The 20169-nt window shown below is 42.5% G+C and overlaps 1 long non-coding RNA gene across 2 annotated transcripts in view; it reads left to right on the top strand.

Moving 5' to 3' along the window:
- LOC117498778 overlaps positions 1-5713 on the top strand; it is a 7270-nt gene extending 1557 nt beyond the window's left edge. The window contains exons 1-4 of one of the 2 annotated variants that reach the window (XR_004557600.1): positions 2312-2396; positions 2750-2922; positions 5478-5574; positions 5661-5713. This is a non-coding gene — a long non-coding RNA (uncharacterized LOC117498778). Of the gene's footprint in view, positions 1-2311; positions 2397-2749; positions 2923-5477; positions 5575-5660 lie in introns of those variants that run through there. The other variant, XR_004557599.1, reaches the window with a different exon arrangement.
- Positions 5714-20169: the final 14456 nt, after the last annotated feature.

The raw sequence follows: 20169 nt of genomic DNA, 5'->3' as shown, positions 1-20169 counted from the left end.
ATTTTATCTTCAAAATAGAATTGATTTGCAAAATACATTTTTCTGAGCTCCAAATGTTTCGTGCTCAGGGCAGAGGCACAACAATAACCCACTTCAGCACTTCAGCAGCATGGAGGAACAGCAGCGCTACACGTCGAGCAGAACCAGCATGCAGCTGACTCATACTCATATATACACCTATGAGTCATTTAAAACCTTTCATTACATTGCACAAAACAGCTGTGAGAATGTTGCATAGTGTACAACCAGAACAAACACTTTATTGAGTCAAGGCTGTTAACATTTAAAGATGTAATAGAATATCAGACGGCTTTAGTTATGCAGCAAAAAACAGAATACTGCCAGAAAATATACAAATATAATATACAAATGTGTTTTAATTTCAGAGGATGAGCATCAGGAGGAAATGACATGTTAAGCATCAGTTTGCACGTACTCCTTTAAAGCAGATGTGTGTCTCTTGGCGTAAAGAAGTGGAATTAAACAAATAACAAATAAACAAATATATTGGCAAACATACAGTGAAAAAAACACACTGAAAAATACCCAATAGTTTTGTTCACATTTAAAGCTTGAAACACAAACAGCTTTAGCCTACACGTCGTGATGTGATTGTTTACTTACACGATGTGTACTCGGGGTGGGCCTAATAAAGCTGGAGCCGACGTTCCCAGATTGAATGGAACCTCCTCAGCAACATGTCTTTCCACTCATTCTTGCATTTTTTTGTCAGGTCCTTCTCGAAACCAAGTTGAATTAAATGTGCTTTCCGAGTGTAGCAGGATGAGAGTCCTAATCCCCTGTAAAGCATATTCTCCTCGTTTGGTTCTTGTGAGGCATATCACCACCTATAACAAGGGCAGAGGTTTCTAAGCTGGCTGTCTCTTGTTTGTAGGTACACAGACCACACTGACCACACAGACCACACAGACCACACTGACCACACAGACCACACAGACCACACAACCACAGACCACACAGACCACACAGACCACACAGACCACACTGACCACACAGACCACACAGACCACACTGACCACACAGACCACACTGACCACACAGACCACACAGACCACACAGACCACACAGACCACACAGACCACACAGACCACACAGACCACACAGACCACACAGACCACACTGACCACACAGACCACACAGACCCACACTGACCACACAGACCAACTGACCACACAGACCACACAGACCACAAGACCACACAGACACAAACACACAGACACAGACCACACAGAACCACAGACCACACTGACACACAGACAACATGACCACACTGACACAGACCCCACTTGCGTGTTTGCCGTGTTTGCTTCCGCCACCGGTGCAGGTATGTTGCAGTAGCATTGCTCGCTTCAGGAAAGGTTCTTAGTGATGGGCAAATGAAGCTTTGAATGAAGCATCGAACCACTTGGACAATTGTATCGGAAATAGGTTCATTTCTCGAAGCTTCAGTTACAGCGACCTCTCCTGGCGAAGTGCAAGGCTGCAGTGGGTTTAACGTATCATTGCCTTGAAACATATTTGATGCACACACACACCACACACACACACACACACACACACACACACACACACACACACACACACACACACACTCACACACACACACACACACACACGACAATGTGGCATTGGTTGGGTGTGCTTGTGTAATTATGGCAGGGGGTGATTATGTGGGATGGGGAACACTCAAAGATCTTTATTGAGGTAATTATTATTTTTATTTTATTTACTTTTTATCAGTTATAGTATTAAAGTTGAAAAGCGGGCAATGATTAAAAGTTCGTCCACTCCAGGATTTGAACCAGTTGCCCGGAGGACATCGCCGCATAGCGGGCCGCCGGCCCTATCCACTGGGCCATCTATTCTTTCAACTACATATTTTTATTTGAATACTGATAATTGACTTTTTGTTTCACAACGACCTATCTTTCTTCCTGGCTTGCTCTATAATGATCCATACAAATGCAAACTACTACAACAACCCACACATTGCGCATTGTTTAGAGCCGTTATAAAGTGTTGAAGCGCTCACATTTGAAACTGTCTCAACCTGTCACCTGTCAGACTCGAGACGAGGCAGTGCATTGAATCACCTGATTGGACGGCGAACCAGTGAGTTGATTCATTCAGGAAATGAAAGCAGTTTGCTGATTATATCATATGTCACGTGATTTGAAGCAAGCTTCGAAGCACTGCTTATTAGGAAGTCCAGGGTTTGAAGCATGTATCAAAGGTTCTGCAATGTGCCAGCGTATTGATACTTCGCTCTGCTTTACCTCACCTAGTGGAGGGTCCTCCGGGTGCAGCCTGTCAACACTGCCATAAAGAGCGTGAAGCTCTCCCCTCTCGGCGTCATCGATAGGAAAGCCTGATCGGTATGTGCGCTGTACGGCGATCTATTTAGTCAATCCACCTCATTACTTTTATTGATATTAACGCTGTATTTGTATTTAATCCAATCCAATGTTTAAGGGACATCTGCTGTTTTGCTTCACCGGAGAAAGTGTGTTTATCGGCAGTAACGTCACAACCTCTATAACTTGTCCTTACTTTGGCCAACATGATTTAAACTAGTTTGTTTATTTTGTTTGACTGAACCTTTTCTCTTGTGATTTGTTTTATTTTAAATGTTCACACAAGTTGTTATCATCTGTTTATGAGAACATATTTTATACTGTGTGTGTTTTGCCCCCATTAACTGCGTGTCTCTCTTTGTTTCCCAACGTAGTTACTGAGAGCTGAAGCTGGTGGTGCTGGTGTCCAAGGTGGTGGTCTTCCTCCCTCCTTCTGTCGGTGATGTGCTCCCCCGGGATTTGATTTCCTGCACGTATGACTGGGGGGATTTAAGTTTGGTTTGTTTGGGGATCCTTCCACTCACTCGTCGACCCTATCCCCCCACTGGTAAGCCTCAGCCCCTAATTCATTTTGTCCCTTTGTGTTACCGCCCTGTGCGACTGTTTTGAACTGCATTTGAACTATTCACTTGTACTAAAGAAAATTGTATATTTTTGATCAATTGAAACCACGTCTCCTGCTTCATTAGTATTCAAACCTATGTGTCCTCTCTATAACTGAAAACCTGTTCATATTTCCTTGGGTGAAACTCCCAAGGTGGTGTTGTCGGAATTGTGAATGGTGTAATCAAATCAACTTTAACAAATACATTCACCTATCCTCCCCTCTGCGGCTACTGCCACACGAGTGTGAGACATGCTTCTTCGGTGCTCACTGAAAACGTTTTTCAATGTGGAAAAAGAGTTCTCACATAAAGCTGTGGAAGCTCCAAAGGTAAGTGAAACCTTAAATGCGGTGAGAACACTTGGCATTGCCTCAAGCGTCGTGTGGAGATGACCAAGTACGTTTTTCAATGTCCATTTCCCATGCTCTGGTGTGAAGCTGTCCACGTGTTTCAGAATCAGCTTTTTGGCCACAATGAGCTCAGCATCAACGAGCGTGGTTCCAGTCAGTTTAAGCAAAGGTTCCACTTTTTCGGGCTCCAGGAAGAAGCTGCTTTCCGGGTTGAGTGAAGCAATAGCCTCCATGAGTGCGCTGTTTCGCTCTCCAAAGCCGCGCGCAATTTCTCCCGTAACTGCATCAATGCAGCTGTAAAACAGCCGCCGTTGCTCTGTCATCTGCTGGTTCTCTTGTGTTCCCACTCCCACTGTCTCTTCAACAACATAATCCTCCAAAGTTGTGTTAAGAGTTCGCCTTCTCTTGGTGGGACCGGGATGGATAGTATCATCCTCTCTCTCCTGTGCGCACTCACTCCACATCTCCGTGAACACCTTTTCGGTGCGCAGGGCCTCAACACACTCTTTGGCAGTGTTGACAAGCTTGGCTTTAAAATTCTGCTCAGCAAGCCTGCTGCCTCCATCCTTAGTGCCCTGTCCAGCGCTGTTCCAGTAAACGCTTCAGCGTGTTTCCCTGGTAATGTGCAGCAACGTTGGGCTTTCGTGTGAACTTGTAGAAGACATTACAGATGTTGAATAAATCCTCAATGGCTCTCTCACCGGACATGGTGTGAACAACGACCAAGTGCAGCTGGTGGTTGAAGCAGTGCACATATGGGATTTCTCTGCCCAGTTCATCTTGAAGGACTCTTTGAACCCCACCGTGTCTCCCCGACATAAGACTTGCCCCATCGTATACCTGGACGAGAATGTTGTCTGTGCTCAGGCCAACTTTGCGTATTTCATCAATGAGTGTCTGTGTGAGGGTTTTTGCATCACCTGCAACTGCTGTGGCGATTGTCAAGAGCCTTTCTTTTGACATAGTTCTCATCAACAAAACGCAGTACAATTGAAATGTTTTCACAGCCTGTCCCTCCATGTTGACAGTGTGAAAGGAGTCGCCTATTTCCTCAGCAATATGCTCCCTTACAAGTTTGCTCATCAGGTCAATTATGTCGTTTTGTATATCATGGCTTATGTAGGTAGCATTTTTGGGAATGGTGGGGGCAATTTTCGCGAGTTCTGGGTCTTTTTGGTATACTCCAACAATGACAAAAAGAACCCACTACCAGACTTGGACATACACTCTAAAGAGTCGTGGTCACCTCGGAAAGGAAGATTGCTGGTAGAGAGAAAAGTCACAATGTCAATAATGCAGCCCACGTAATATCTGTTACGAGCCAGCTGATCTTTGTTGACAAGAGTTGTGATTTCCTGACCAGTCTCGATGCGCATTTGTTTTTCTCTCCACAATTTCTCACACACTAAATGTTCCTTAGAAGAGCTGTGTTTGCTAACACCCGTGTCCTTTTGTAAGGCGTGCTTCCAGTCTTTGAAGCCTTTTACGGTGAACGATGCGTCATGATGATGAGCCTTAAACTTTCTGCATGGGAAACAGTACGCAGCATCGCCTTTCACGGAGTATTCAAGCCAGGTTCGGTTTTGGTACCATGAGCACCGGAGAACAGCCGAGATGGAAAACTATCCAGGACTTCCTGTTTTGGTGTATCCACGCCAAGGTCCTCTGGAACTATACAACCAAAATCTCCAAGATCACGAGTGTTTAGAATGGGAGCTGGGCCTGGGCTGCTAAAGGATGGACATTTCATAGCAAAATAAAAAAATTGACCTGGCCCATGACGCCGGGTCTGTGTATTAACGTACATATATTTAGCCAAACAATGATGTTTTAAAGACGTTTTATTGAATGGTTACTCAGCGCAGTTCAGTTGTGTGGGATATTTAGTGGGGGGCAGGGCTGTAAATTACCTGTGGATGTACATTGAAGTGACTGCTTGTGTGTGCTGTGATAAACTGTGACACACTAACACATATTTATGGGTCAACACACTGGGTTTCTGTGTGGTTCTGGGGCTGTGGGGAACATTCTGGGCTGATCAGGTCCTGTTGAGGCTCCAACAAGGTTCCTGAATATCTGAGAGGAGGGGCTACCTGTGATGTAAAGCTTGTGGTAATGAATGAGCATGTTGTTGTGTTTGTGTGAAGGTGGGGGCTCTGCTATGGATCAGAGTGAGGACAGAGAGGAGGAAGCCCCCCCCTCTAAAGGCTCTGGGGAACATGACAGCCAGACCAAAGCTCAGAGGTGAGATCACCACCTGTCCATCACTCTTCTCCATGTCACAGCTCAGCACTCATTATTCACTCAAAGCTCTGTGTGTTGTGTTCCAGCCCAGAGCAAACACCACATCCTGCTGGACCTGGACCTGGACCTGAACCTGGACCCGGACCTGAACCTGGACCTGGACCTGGACCTGGACCTGGACCTCGTCCTGAACCTGGACCTGAACCTGGACCCGGACCTGAACCTGGACCTCGTCCTGAACCTGGTCCTGGACCTGGACCTGAACCTGGACCTGAACCTGAACCTGAACCTGGACCTGGACCCAGTAACCAGCTTACTGCCAGAGACCAGAACCAGGTGTGTGGTCGCCGGCTGAGTCACTCTCTTATTTCTCTCATGGTACTTATTTGTAGCAGTAGGTCAACTTGGTTTGCAGAAGTAAGAAAAGGTATCCATTGTAGCACATGCTTCATACAATATAGACAACAGACACATCTTTAAAAAGTCCCTCTGGCTCCAGAACATCCAGAAAGCTGTTTTTAAATCTCTTGGTTCTACACCTTTAGGGAGATTAACCTCCGGCCCGATGGAAGAAGCTGAAGCTCAGGTTGCAGGGGGTGGGAGTTTAGTTTATTTATTTTTTTCGACCGTGTAAAACTAAAGAAAAATACAAATGAAAAAAAGGTGATACAGACATGATACGATACTATACAAATGAGTGCAATAACAAAACGAAACATTTAATTAATCATTGAATAATCTGTCGTATCATTGTCTGATATCAATAAACAACTAGCTTTAGCTCATTCCGAAAAGGGGTCGGAAGAAGTTTACACTTATTTAATCCGACCCCTTCTCCCAAAATCTAAATTATTAACTATTGAGAAGAAAAAAATGACATCTTAATATATGTTAACATACAATATAAATGTATACTTATAATCTTGAATAATTGATATAATCATTCATATAATATATATCTATATATACAGGCAAGTTAGGTCTCTATATATTTATATATACATATATGTACACATACAAATACATACATACACAATTTCATCCGTGTACCTTGTGAGAATTGTGTCTTTGTACCTCTTTTTGAATAGTTTGATGTTTGGACATCCCTTTAGCTCCTCACTCCAGAGGCCTGTACTACGAAGCTGGATTTTCGCTTAGCGGCTAAATTCAGGGAAATCTCGGGCTTTCCGGTCCTACGACGCTGGTTCTCTTTTTAGCGGGCTAGATCTCCATGGTAACTTATGCTGAGCGGCTAACCTGCTCCGGAGCAGGTTAGGTGGCAGGCTAAGAGATCAACTCAGTGAAAGCACCGCCTGCTGACCAATCAGAGCTCCGTGTGCGGAGTTTAAAGATATCAAGTCATATTACAGGATAGAGGAAATACAGAAAAACTGCCGTTGCAGGAAAGACAGCCGGCAAAAATCAACTGACTGTGTGAACGTGAAAATTAATAGAATATCCCCTCCCATCTTCAGAGCAATCTGACTATTATAATATTAGCGTTAAGAAAGCTTACTTAAATATCTGCCACAACATAAGTAACCGGATCAGAGTAACATTAAGTACAGTCCGCGGCACTGTGAGTGCAGACGTCGATGTGTCCCATTATCATTCATATCACATCATAATGTATCATATATTTCCTTATCTGAGTCAGCTGAGCCGTATCTGGCCGTGCAACACTCACAGTGTCACATACTGGATGCAGAAGTATTATTTTAAGCAACACATTAAGTTGACGAAACACTGGAGTCAAATGTAATGAAAGTCAGATCGTGTCTTAGACGGGGCAGTGATATCATAAACCTGTTAATGTACGCATTCAAACACTTTTTCTGTTACCAGCTGCATTCACCTTGCAGGTGCAGCTATGTGGCTTTGATCCTGGATAAAGAGTTTAAGTCATGGATGTTTAAAGTTTAACTTCTTCATATTTGACTAATATTAAAGTTCACTTTTCATTCAGGAAGTATGACGCTGCGCTGTCAGTACGCTTGTCCATGTTTGTGATTGGTCGAATGCTCCAAATACCACCCCTTTCATGTGAACGCGCACCTAACTAGATAGGACACGGCTGGCTTGAGCGATCCACTTGATAACCAGCGTCGTAGTACAGCTTAGCGAGAGCGCGTATGTTTTGGCTTAGGCCAACCGGCTAACTCCAACATATCCAGGTTAGGTTGAACCAGCTTCGTCGTACAGGCCTCTGGTCTTCACCCCACAAACACAAACACAAACACGTCTCTTTGTTGTGCGCACCCTAACATTAGAGAATATAAATGAACCCCGTAAATAATAATTCCCTTTCATTGAACATTATCTGAATATTCCCAGGTCATTGAAAGTGTTTTGCCTTAAACAAGATCTGACAGTTTTAATCATTTTAGCTCTAAGAATAATGGGTTTGTATGATCCCTATAGCCGACATTTTTAATCCGTCTTATTGCTCTCTTTTGTAGAATAAATAGGGATTGTGTTGCAGCTTCATAATGACTGCTCCAAACCTCTGCACTTAAATAAGGTCAAACCAATAAAGTAAAGAGAGGGAATCATGATCAATAATCTGTTTTGCATTGTTTCATATTGCAATACTTCTTGAGACTTTGGAATGAATATGTTTTATGTGAAGTTTCCAGCTCAGTTTCTCATCAATTGAGATTCCAAGGAATTTATGTTCTTTAACTCTCTCAATGAAAATCCCATCTATCTTAATGGATGCTTGTGTATTGCTATTTCCAAATATGATTAATGTTGTTTTATTCAAGTTTAATGATAACTTATTACTGTTTAGCCATAACTTTAGTTTGCATATTTCAGCTGTGATCTCTTCCAATAGTAGCTGTACATTGTCCCCAGAACAAAAGATATTAGGGTCATCAGCGAACGAAACAAACTTGAGTACTGTCGATACATTGCATATTTCATTAATAAAGGCGTGTGGTGCAGTGGGTTGTGGGTTGTGCGTTGGTGTTCGGATCAGCGGAGCACAGGTTCAAACCCCACTGCAGTCAGCATGTCGTTGTGTCCCTGAGACACTTCACCCCAAATTGCTCCTGTGGGGATTGTCCACAGTATTGAGTATGTAAGTCGCTTTGGATAAAAGCGTCTAACAAGTGACATGTAATGTAATGTAATGTAATATACATAATAAATAGTTTCGGCCCCAATACTGACCCCTGGGGGACACCGCATGTAATGTCCAAATATGAAGACCAACACTCTCCCAGCTTCACAAACTGTTGGTTAAATAACTCCATTCCAAAACTACACCCCTGATTCCATAACGTTCCAGTTGTTTTATTAATATGTCATGATTAATTGTGTCAAATGCTTTTTTTAGGTCAATGAATATTCCAATATTTCAATTGAGCTAGTAATTTCTTCAAGTGAGTCTATTAAAGCCATCGATGTTGATCTATTGGCTCTGAATCCATATTGACTTTCGGTGAGAAGTTTGTGTTTTTCTATGAAATTGTCCAGACTGTTATTGAAAAGCTTTTCAAGAATGTTTGAGAATTGTGGTAGAAGTGAGACAGGTCTGTAGTTTGTGAAGTGAAGTTTGTTCCCAGCTTTGAACAAAGGTATGACTTTTGCTATTTTCATTTTGTTAGGAAATGCACCAGTTTGGAATGATAAGTATGTGTGTGAATGGTTTTGAAATAACATCTATAACCTTTTTTAATACAGTCATGTCAATGTCATCACAATCGGTAGATTTTTTGTTTTTACATTTCGTTACAATATCAACTACTTCCCTTTCATGCACTGCTGTGAGGAACATTGAGATTAGAAGGATTACGTTTTATTAAGTTTTCCAGCTTTTTTTCTGATGTTCCTCCATCAGGAGTCTTCATTGAACATGGAGTTAGACAGCCTCTGTAAGGCAAGGCAAGGCAAGGCAAGGCAAGGCAAGGCAAGGCAAGGCAAGGCAAGGCAAGGCAAGGCAAGGCAAGGCAAGGCAAGGCAAGGCAAGGCAAGGCAAGGCAAGGCAAGGCAAGGCAAGGCAAGGCAAGGCAAGGCAAGGCAAGGCAGGCAAGGCAAGGCAAGGCAAGGCAAGGCAAGGCAAGGCAAGGCAAGGCAAGGCAAGGCAAGGCAAGGCAAGGCAAGGCAAGGCAAGGCAAGGCAAGGCAAGGCAAGGCAAGGCAAGGCAAGGCAAGGCAAGGCAAGGCAAGGCAAGGCAAGGCAAGGCAAGGCAAGGCAAGGCAAGGCAAGGCAAGGCAAGGCAAGGCAAGGCAAGGCAAGGCAAGGCAAGGCAAGGCAAGGCAAGGCAAGGCAAGGCAAGGCAAGGCAAGGCAAGGCAAGGCAAGGCACATTTATATAGCACTTTTCTGTACGCGACAATTCAAAGTGCTTTGCAAAACAAATGAAAATACTTTTTATGAATAAATACAGTAAAAACACATTTTATAATGGCATTTATAATACAAATAAACACCACAGGTATACAATACATGTTTAAAAGGCATACTGTAGTTTGAATATGAGCAGCTCAATTAAAAGCAGCGGCAAAGAGATATGTTTTTAGTCTTGATTTAAAAATGGTAAGCGTTTCTGCGGACGTGCACGATTCAGGCAGTTTGTTCCAGAGTGTCATAACAGCTAAAAGCTGCCTCTCCATGTTTTGTTGTTACTCTCGGAGCCGATAGCAGACCCGTCCCAGAAGACCTGAGGCACCTTGATGGCTCGTAATTGTGTAGGAGTTCATCAATATACTTTGGTCCTAAACCATGTAATGATTTAAAAACTAGCAATAGTACTAAATTAGCAATCAATTCTTTGGCCGACTGGAAGCCAATGTAAAGATTTCAGAACTGGACTGATGTGATCCACTCTTTTAGTGTTAGTGAGGACACGTGCAGCAGCGTTCTGAAGGATTTTTTTGTCAGCCCTGTGAATACACTATTGCAGTAGTCGAGTCTACTGAAAATAAAAGCAGGTAAATTCAGGTCTGAGTCCATCACTACACCTAGATTTCTGGCTTTATTAGTGGTTTTGTAGTCTGCCGTCTGAAGCTCTGTGATTACTTTTGATCGGTCCTTCTTTCCTCCAAAAACAATGATCTCAGTTTTTTGTTTGTTCAGTTGGAGAAAGTTCTGAGTCATCCAGTCAGTAATGTGCTCAATGCACTTGCTCAGTGTTCTAATCGGAGAGTAGTCTCCCGGTGTAATTTTAAAATAAATCTGGGTGTCGTCTGCATAGATGTGATAGCTTAGATCGCTCTTTTTAATAATTTCAGCCAGAGGTAGCATATAAATATTAAAAAGCAAAGGTCCTAAGATGGAGCCTTGAGGAACCCCGCATGACATATTTATCAAAGTTAATGTGTAGTTGCCTATTGAGACAACGTTTTTTCTGTCCTTTAAGTAGGTACTAAACCAGTTTAGAGCTGTTCCTGAAACTCCCACCCAGTTTTCTAGACGGTCTAGCAATATTTTGTGGTCAACAGTGTCAAATGCAGCGCTGAGATCTAATAATACTAAAACTGATATTCTGCCACTGTCTGTGTTTAAATTAATGTCATTTAAGACCTTTACAAGTGCAGTCTCAGTGCTGTGGTTAGGTCTAAAGCCCGACTGAAACGCATCAAAACCGTCATTTAAAAACATGAAATGACTCAACTGTTGAAAGACAACTTTTTCAATCAATTTACTTAAAAAAGGAAGGTTTGATATTGGCCTGTAATTATTCATTACGGTTGTGTCTAAGTTATGCTTTTTTAGGAGCGGTTTAATTACTGCAGTTTTCAGGGCCTGTGGAAATACACCTGATTGAAGAGACTTGTTTACTATGTGTAGTATATCTGAGGCCATGCAGTGAAAAACAGTTTTGAAAAATCCTGTCGGAATAATATCGAGGCTACAGGAGGAGGATTTCAGATGTTGAATAATGTCTTCCAGGTCATTAGCATTTTTCAGACGTGTCATAATGTCTGGATTGACTTTAGGTGGACACAGGGACAACACATTTGCTGTACCTGATGCAGAGGCACTGACTGCTTGTCTAATTTGCATGATTTTGTCAGTGAAGAAGGCAAAGTCATTGCAGGCCCTGGTGGATAGACATTCTGAAGCTACTGACACTGGGGGGTTTGTTAGTCTGTCGACGGTAGCAAACAAGGCACGTGAGTTGTCTTTATTTTTGGTAATGATGTCAGAAAAGAAAGACTGTCGTGCCTTTTTTATTTCCTGATTATAGACGCAGAGTCTCTCTTTATATATTTCGAAGTAAACTTGGAGATTTGTTTTTCTCCACCTGCGTTCAGCTTTTCTGCACTCAGTGTTTGCTGTTCTCACAGTCATGGCTTTTCTCCATGGAGATTTTTTTTCTGATGAGCAGGGGCTCCAGGTTTAGCTGAGACACACCAATCAGTCTGCTAGACCACTTTATGATCTGACTGAGACAGTTTCTGCTCTTTAAAGACACGTTACCAAACCAAGACATTAAAGGAAAAGACAGAACTGACTGTGCTGACTGTCTTCAAGTTTAGGATTGACTTCCTGAATGTCTTTCGTGAAGTCTAAGGTATTAAAACAAGTTTAGAAACGATTAGGGTATTTACTAACTCGACATCTGAATTGAAGCCATCCAAAGTCACATGGCAGCTGTTCTTTGGATCCTCAAGGCCTGTTGTGGTTTTCAAAAGTACAAAAATACAATAAAACAATATATAGTTCTGTAAGATAAAGATGTTCTTTCTCTGTATCTTTGCTCTGCAGGGAGAAAAGATGGAGACACCTAGAGAAGTCCTATTCAAAACTTTAAAAGATTTGGGGGAAGATGACTTTAAAGACTTGAAGTGGTACCTGCAGGGGAAGGTCCTAGGATTCCCAGGAATCCCAAAGAGTGAACTAGAGAAAGCAGACCGAGGGGACACAGTGGATCTGATGCTTCGGGACTACGACATAAACACCATTAAAGTGACCAGAGACGTTTTGAAGAAGATCCCGAGGAATGATCTAGAAGAGGAATTATCAAAATTCCCATCAGACCCTGAAGGTAGGTCTTTAAAAAAGAGTGTACCAAAATATAACTATATATATACATTTATTTTATTTTATTTTTCACAGCCATGCATCATGTTTTTAGACTCCTGATATCCCCCTCAGAGAACCATCACCTCCACATGGTGTCAGGGTTGAGGTACCCCTGAAAGCAGAGAGGTCAGGGTCACTAGTTTCTGGCAAGGTCACCATGTTGGTCCCAGGTGAGGGGTAGTAGAACCTTTATAGATCAGCATTTTAGGAATCCAATTACCTTTCCTGGATTAGAAAGTTTGGGTTTCGGTAAAATTGTCCAAAACATATTTGGGTTAATGATAGGAGGATTCATCAGGATTTAGGAAAAGAGACTGCTGTGCTTTGAGAGTCCGACCACACTGACACTATCCAACGTCATTATGATTAGCAGCCGATGTTATTAAGAAGGAGAAGACGCTTTATTTCATCCCAAAGGGGAAATTCAGCTCAGTTGTTCACTCGGTTGTGGTAACAGACAGTACAATACACACACAGGACGATGAGAGAGGTCTGAACAAAACAGACAGCCAGTCTGTCCAGCGCCAGGGAGCAGTTGGGGGTGCTGCAGTGTTTCCCCTAGGATGGAGTCATAGCAGCGTTGCTAAGGCACGTGGGCCTAGCATAATGTGAGCGCGGAGCGCGTGGATTTTTTTTTAGTGTGTGCGCGTGCGAAGTGCGCCCCCGCCAATTTGTTTCTATGTGTCTAGCCAATTTGCTGCCCTAGGCGAGATTTTATATATAAAGAATAAATGAAAAATCTCTACAAAAGACAAATACACTACAAAAACAGAAACTTATTGACATAGGTAATATACGTCAAAATGGCTTCAAATGTATTCAGTATTTTATGAACATGTTTTAATTGGGGGGTCCGGGGGTATGCCCATTTTAAAGTGAAATGCTTCAATCTGGTGCACTTTGAGCACAAAATGACTAGAGACCTGATCTCGGGGGTACAACTCTAAACACCCATCTGAAAAAGATCAGTTTACATTTTAATAATCAATAAGTATGTGAACATAACCAATAACCCAGAGCCAATAACAAATAAATGTCACTTATTTTATTTTTGTTGTTCTTTCATATCTTATTTTACCAGTTAACATTTATTTATTTATGCATATTTTTGTATCTCTCCAACTTTAAACGATATGTCTGGTTTACTGTCCTATAGTATACACTGGAATGATTTCAAACCTGTTTTTATTGATCCTAATAATTATAAAGGAGTGCCTTGGAAATATGTGTTTACATAATTTGTAAACACATATTTGTTTGAGAGCCACTGAGATAACTGAGACTAAAATCTAAACCCTCAGAGAGTCCTTTAGCTCACTGAGCCTCTCAGTCTGACAGGAGAGCTCTCCTCCACCCTGGTTGTAGAAACATCTACTTCTTATATCCGTTAGCGCAGCTAGCACCAGATTCTAATAACAACAGCGCCGGTACCGGTGCGCCCTCTCTCTCCCTCGCTCGCTCTCTCGCTCCCACGCTCGCACTTTGGCTGTGAGCTGCGGGCGCCTGATAAGCCAACATCCCCCACTTTCATCACTTACAGCGCCCATCGTACAGGGCAAATGAAAAGTGTAACCGGGGTGAAAAGGGTGTTACATTTACTTAATTATGAATGTTGTTACATCAAGGCCAAAAATTAGGATGAGCACTTATTATTATTTTAATTAAAAAAAATAGCTGCGCCGCCGCTATTTGTATATAGGGGAAACACTGTGATGTGCCTTGCTCAAGGGCAGGAGGTGAACTGGCACCTCTCCAGGAACCAGTCTACACTCCGTATAATTTTGGTCCGATTGGGACTCCAACCGGCGACCCTTCGGTTCCCAACACAAATTCCTACAGACTGCGCCACTGCGGCAGTAAAACCCTCTGCTGCATTGGCTGGGAATCGGACCCGGCGTCCAGGCGAGAACTCTACCACTGAACCACCAATGCTATATTAACGAGTTTCTCCTGGTGGGACATTGGAGATATGTAATACAAGTGGGTGATGCTAAAAGCCAGTGTTGGGGAGGGGATGGATCAGAGGAATGACCAGAAAGTCATCAGTTGTGTCTGAAATGGCAGTGAGTCCTTGAGTGCTATGTTTACCCAGGAAACGGCCAATTCTGTTTGGAATGAGGTTTGTCCTGCCAAACTGTCAGATATCTCAGGACGGGGAGTCATGGATAAACCCCGGCTGTTTTCCACAGTGTAGGTTAGCTGCTGACTCAGGCCCCGGCTCCACGGGAACGCATACGGCAAAACGCATCGGAGTAACGCAAACGCAACCGCAAAAAAGCTTCCGCCCACACGCAATATACACCGGATTGTGTCAAGCTCCACGAGACAGCTCCGTTTACATCCAACCGCTGGAAAAGCTGCAGTACATATGCCGAGCCTGTACGTGGCGCTGTAACTCCCTCCACAAAAGCAGCAACTTCCTCCACAAAAGCAGCGAAGAAGAATGGTTGTCATGGCTGCACTTCTGTGTATTCTCCGCGGTGGGGGCCGACGAAACCGGGCAGAGTTTTTCGCCGGTCAACGTGTGTTAAAGTTTAAATCTTCCGGACAAAATGATAAAAGTGCCGGTCAAAGGTCTTCTTTGTTATTTATTAAGCTTTAAAACAAATGAATAACGACTCTATATAATGATATATAATAAGAAAATACACGGAGCCTCTCTCTTTCCTCTCTTCTGACAGCGTCAGTGTCTGTCTCATGCAGCAGCTGATCCAGTAATGAGTGACCCGACAGTAAAAATAAACATATTTATAACTAGTTTAGTTTGAGAGGTAATTAAAATAGCTAAGGGTGATGATCTGACTTGAAGTGTGTGTTTTGCTCCCGCTGCATCACAGCCGGAGGAGCTGCGTGTCTCCGTCCTGTCAGATTAGACTTCACTCGCGTTTATGTCCATATCGAGATAAAGATAAATAATCTGAATTCAGTGTGCAGTGTACTTTTTCCATGTTTTAAAGGGGACTGTAGGGTGAGCTCTGAACATCAGAGGAGCACATTGCTCAGCCTCACTGGGATTGCTCACTGCAGATTATGTCCTAGTCATTACTAATGGCCCAGCCCCCTACAGGTGGAAGGAGGTATCATTTGCCGTCCAACATGACTTGGTGAGGAAGGGACGGGTTATTACTGTGACCCCCCAGGGTGTCTTGTAGATGGTAGGCTACTGCAGCAACACAGTCTCATTCCCTGATAGTCCAATAGCGACGCTTGGTCAGGGTCCTTTGGCGTGCAGTTGTGACGCACCGAGTCTCCTTCGGCTTCATAAACGGACGCAAAGAGCTTTCAACTGATTGCAATGTATTCCCAGCGGCTGTTTAAAGGCAATGTGAGCGTCCATTCCCATTGGATAACGGAGAATTTTACACCCGGAAGTAAGTATTCTCTTTACTGTCGATTGATTTTACAGTGATATCTGCACTACTCATCAACTCAAAAACACCAGATTATCCTTGTTAATTACACAACATTGATTGGTTTAAATTGTGTACAATGCGTTTGTATTTTTCCCCTTCGATTCGGAGAAACAAATATTTGTTCGGAGTTTAGGATGGCAGAAGACACTACACTACCCAGAATCCTCAGCTGTCGGACTACACCATGTGCTTTGTTTGACAAACCCCGTGATTAGTCCTCAAGCTCTGTGATTGGATGTTGGAGTGGCAGTGCGCAAAGTTTAGACCGAGCGTCAAACAGCACTTTGAATTGGAATGAAACCCATCGACGGCACACTATCCAAAACAGGACTCGCTGTAAAAGTGAAATAGTGCAATAAGAGTCTATATACAAGTGATTGAATATGATATATGAGATAAATAATTTCTAATTAGCAGCCAGATGAATGTTATGGATGTTGTTTCAAAGTTCAGGTGTTTAATAGTCTTCTGCCCTGTGGGATGAAGCTGTCCCTGAGTCTGGTGGTTTTAGTCCGGATGCTGCGGTACCGCCTGCCAGACGGCAGCAGACAGAACAGTTTGTGGCTGGGGTGATGGGGGTCTTTTATAATCCTGAGGGCTTTCTTTAAGGTTAACCTGGTATTTTTAGTTACTTTCCAGATTTGGATTAATGATGTGAAATATAAACAACCCTTAAATCAGACTTTAGTTACACCTGAGTAAAGTTCAGTGAAGGTGATTGTCAAGTGCCAACAATCAGGCGAGATATTTGGTAGTTGGTGCTTGAGAAGACAACAAATGTATCTGCAGATCCCTATAAAGCATATTCATTACTCGTTATTCTCTAATCGTTCATCAAAAACTGTATATAATGGCTATTTTGCACATCCCTTTCAAGATTTCAAGATTTTCAAAGGTTTATTGACATATCATATACACAACTACGCTGTAGTTATGCAATGATGACACACTTGGGTCATAGGTTCCTCAACAAGAGATCTATCAATATGTGTGTACCTCCACCATTAAACTGTCATATTCTGCACATTTCTTATTCTATCTACATACATCTTATAAGAGTATAATAACTATGTATAATATCAGTTAAAATAAGTGCTTCAACATAGTTAACATTGCAGGAAAGTTGATTGTCAAGTCCCAAAACAAACCATGCAATATATTAGACGTTAAGTACTTTGTCAGGCTTAATATTTATCTGTAGATGCCACCAAAGCTTTTTGCTTACATGTATTTAAAAGAAGACCTTAACCTAAAGTATTATTTAATGTTTAAATAAAGCCTAATTAGTTTGTCTGTTTTACACATCCTCCTATTAATATCTTTATACATCCGGCACTAAACTGTTTTATTCTAGATACCATTTACAGTATCTTCTTGATATTTTCTATTCTATATTTCTATCATTGACCTTCTACTTTCCCACTATTTTGTATGTACTCTTAATATTTAAATGTTTTCATCAAATATAACACATTCAAAAGTGCTTTACAAAAATGAAAGACATTACGAAAAAGGCATTTTAAAACAGTCATTAAAAAGCAACCCAATCTACCTGCATTGCATTACTCTAAACGTGTAATAACGTGCTTTAACCAGTAGGAGGTGCGGGTTAAAAAGCTGTCAAGTTTACAGTGTTAACAAAATAAAATATACTGCTGTTTCTGGTTTAGTTTACGACGGATATATTCTGTTATTGTTTTGATATTTGTAACACAAAAGCGATGTAAAAAACCCACAGCAACACAGAAAAGAAGGTCTTAACATGACCCAGCGGTCTATAGTTAATAAAAAACAATAATATCAAAACTAAATATTACTACTAACTTTATTGTGAAATTAAAACAGAACGGTAAAAGAATAGTTTCCGGTCTATTCTGAGCCCGATCTCTGTAGATAAATAAAGAACTACGACAGATGTGTAATGTTTAATGCAGCCAAACCATTCATTACAATGCATTCATGTGATGACTTTCAAAGAGTAAAGCAAGCACTGCTGAATAAAGTATGATTTTATCTTTTACGAAACGTTTTTTTTCATATGGAATGCAGTTGGAGGTCAACCAATCACAGAGCTTGAGGACTAATCACGGGTTTGTCAAGCAAAGCACATGGTGTAGTCCCAAACGATAGCTGAGGATTCTGGGTAGTGTAGTGTCTTCTGCCATCCTAAACTCCGAAAAAATATTTGTTTCTCCGAATCGAAGGGGAAAAACACAAAAGCATTGTACACAATTTAAACCAGAGATGGAGTACTCGAGTCCTGGACTCGGACTCGAGTCGGACTGGAGTGCCGATTTTCGGGACTCGTGACTCTACTCGGACTCGCGCATTGATTGACGCGACTCGGACTTGGACTCGTGAATTCTCGCGCACGATGACTTGGACTCGGACTCGTGAATGTTCCCCCCCACGGTGACTCGGACTCGTACATTGACGCTCCGACTTGGACTCGGACTCGAGCAAGTTTTCTCTGGAGTCTGATGTCCTCTATCCCTGCGTGTGCACCTGCGAGGCGAGTTCACGTACTGGGCCCCGCTATTCCAGTCTAAAGATGTCTAGAGACACACCCCGCATCGTGCTGTATGCTTTCACACATTCTGCTTCCACATTGGAAAAGAGCAGCGCAAAATGCTCGTTATGTGGAAAAAATATTGAAGAGAAGAGAAGGCTCCATAACACATTACTCTAAGGATCGAGTTCAGACATATAGGCTGTCTTGAACACTATCATCAGAGTAACGTGATCTAATCAATAAATAAAGATTCAGCCGATAACACGAAAGCACATGGCTACTTAATATGCAGAATGACGTCATTCTACATATTAAGTAGCCATGTGCTTTCTGGGGCTTAATCTTTATCAGTAAACCGATTTAACCGGTAAAAGTTCCTTCAAAATAAGAGTCCCGATCTTATTACTATCAAAATAAAAGTGCAAAACGAAAACTTTACCATAGGAAAATATTGGCTTACAAATATAATCACTTCTCTAAAAGGTAACTCATTTTAAATATAGTTAGACATATTATAGGTCATTTACAATAATAATAATATTAATATTAGTAATAAGCTTTATATTTGTATAGTACTATTACAAGACTTGTAGCCAAACTGGCTTCACAGCAGTTCAATAGACAGATTAGTATAACATGACAGGATAAAAGCAATGTAGAGGAGCAGCTACATTTCAACACATATATCCACGAAGATTAATACATGAAGACTTGTGACTCGGACTTGACTTGGACACTCCTTGGGTGACTCGGACTTGGACTCTGACTCGAACACAGGTAATGATGACTCGGACTCGGACTCGACTCGGACACTCCTTGGGTGACTCGGACTTGGACTCGGACTCGAACACAGGTAATGATGACTCGGACTCGGACTCGACTCGGACACTCCTTGGGTGACTCGGACTTGGACTCGGACTCGAACACAGGTAATGATGACTCGGACTCGGACTCGACTCGGACACTCCTTGGGTGACTCGGACTTGGACTCGGACTCGACTACGACTCTCCCTAGGTGACTCGGACTTGGACTCGGACTCGAACACAGGTAATGATGACTCGGACTCGACTCGGACACTCCTTGGGTGACTCGGACTTGGACTCGGACTCGACTACGACTCTCCCTTGGTGACTCGGACTTGGACTCGGACTCGAAGAGTGGTGACTCGAGAGTGACTTGGACTCGTGAATTGGTGACTTGACTACAACACTGATTTAAACCAATCAATGTTGTGTAATTAACAAGGATAATCTGTTGAGTTGATGAGTAGTGCAGATATCACTGTAAAATCAATCGACAGTAAGGAGAATACTTACTTCCGGGTGTAAAATGTTCCGTTATCCAATGGGAATGGACACTCACATTGCCTTTAACTGCCGCCGACATGGACCGATGTGGTGCTTCCCTGAGCGTCAAATACCGCCGCCGATGGGAATACATTGCAATCAGTTGAAAGCTCTTTGCGTCCGTTTATGAAGCTGAAAAAGACTTGGTGCGTCACAACTGCACGCCAAAGGACCCTGACCAAGCGTCGCTATTGGACTATCAGGGAGTGAGACTGTGTTGACTGTAGGGACACTGGGACTCACTAAGAGCCATCCACTTCCTGTATAACTGGAGAGAGAGCTGTGTCCA

This window comes from Trematomus bernacchii, unplaced genomic scaffold, assembly GCF_902827165.1.
Source record: "Trematomus bernacchii unplaced genomic scaffold, fTreBer1.1, whole genome shotgun sequence".
Classification (NCBI taxonomy): domain Eukaryota; kingdom Metazoa; phylum Chordata; class Actinopteri; order Perciformes; family Nototheniidae; genus Trematomus; species Trematomus bernacchii.
The sequence above is the reverse complement of the archived record's forward strand: the minus strand, read 5'-3'. Positions and strand labels throughout refer to the sequence as shown.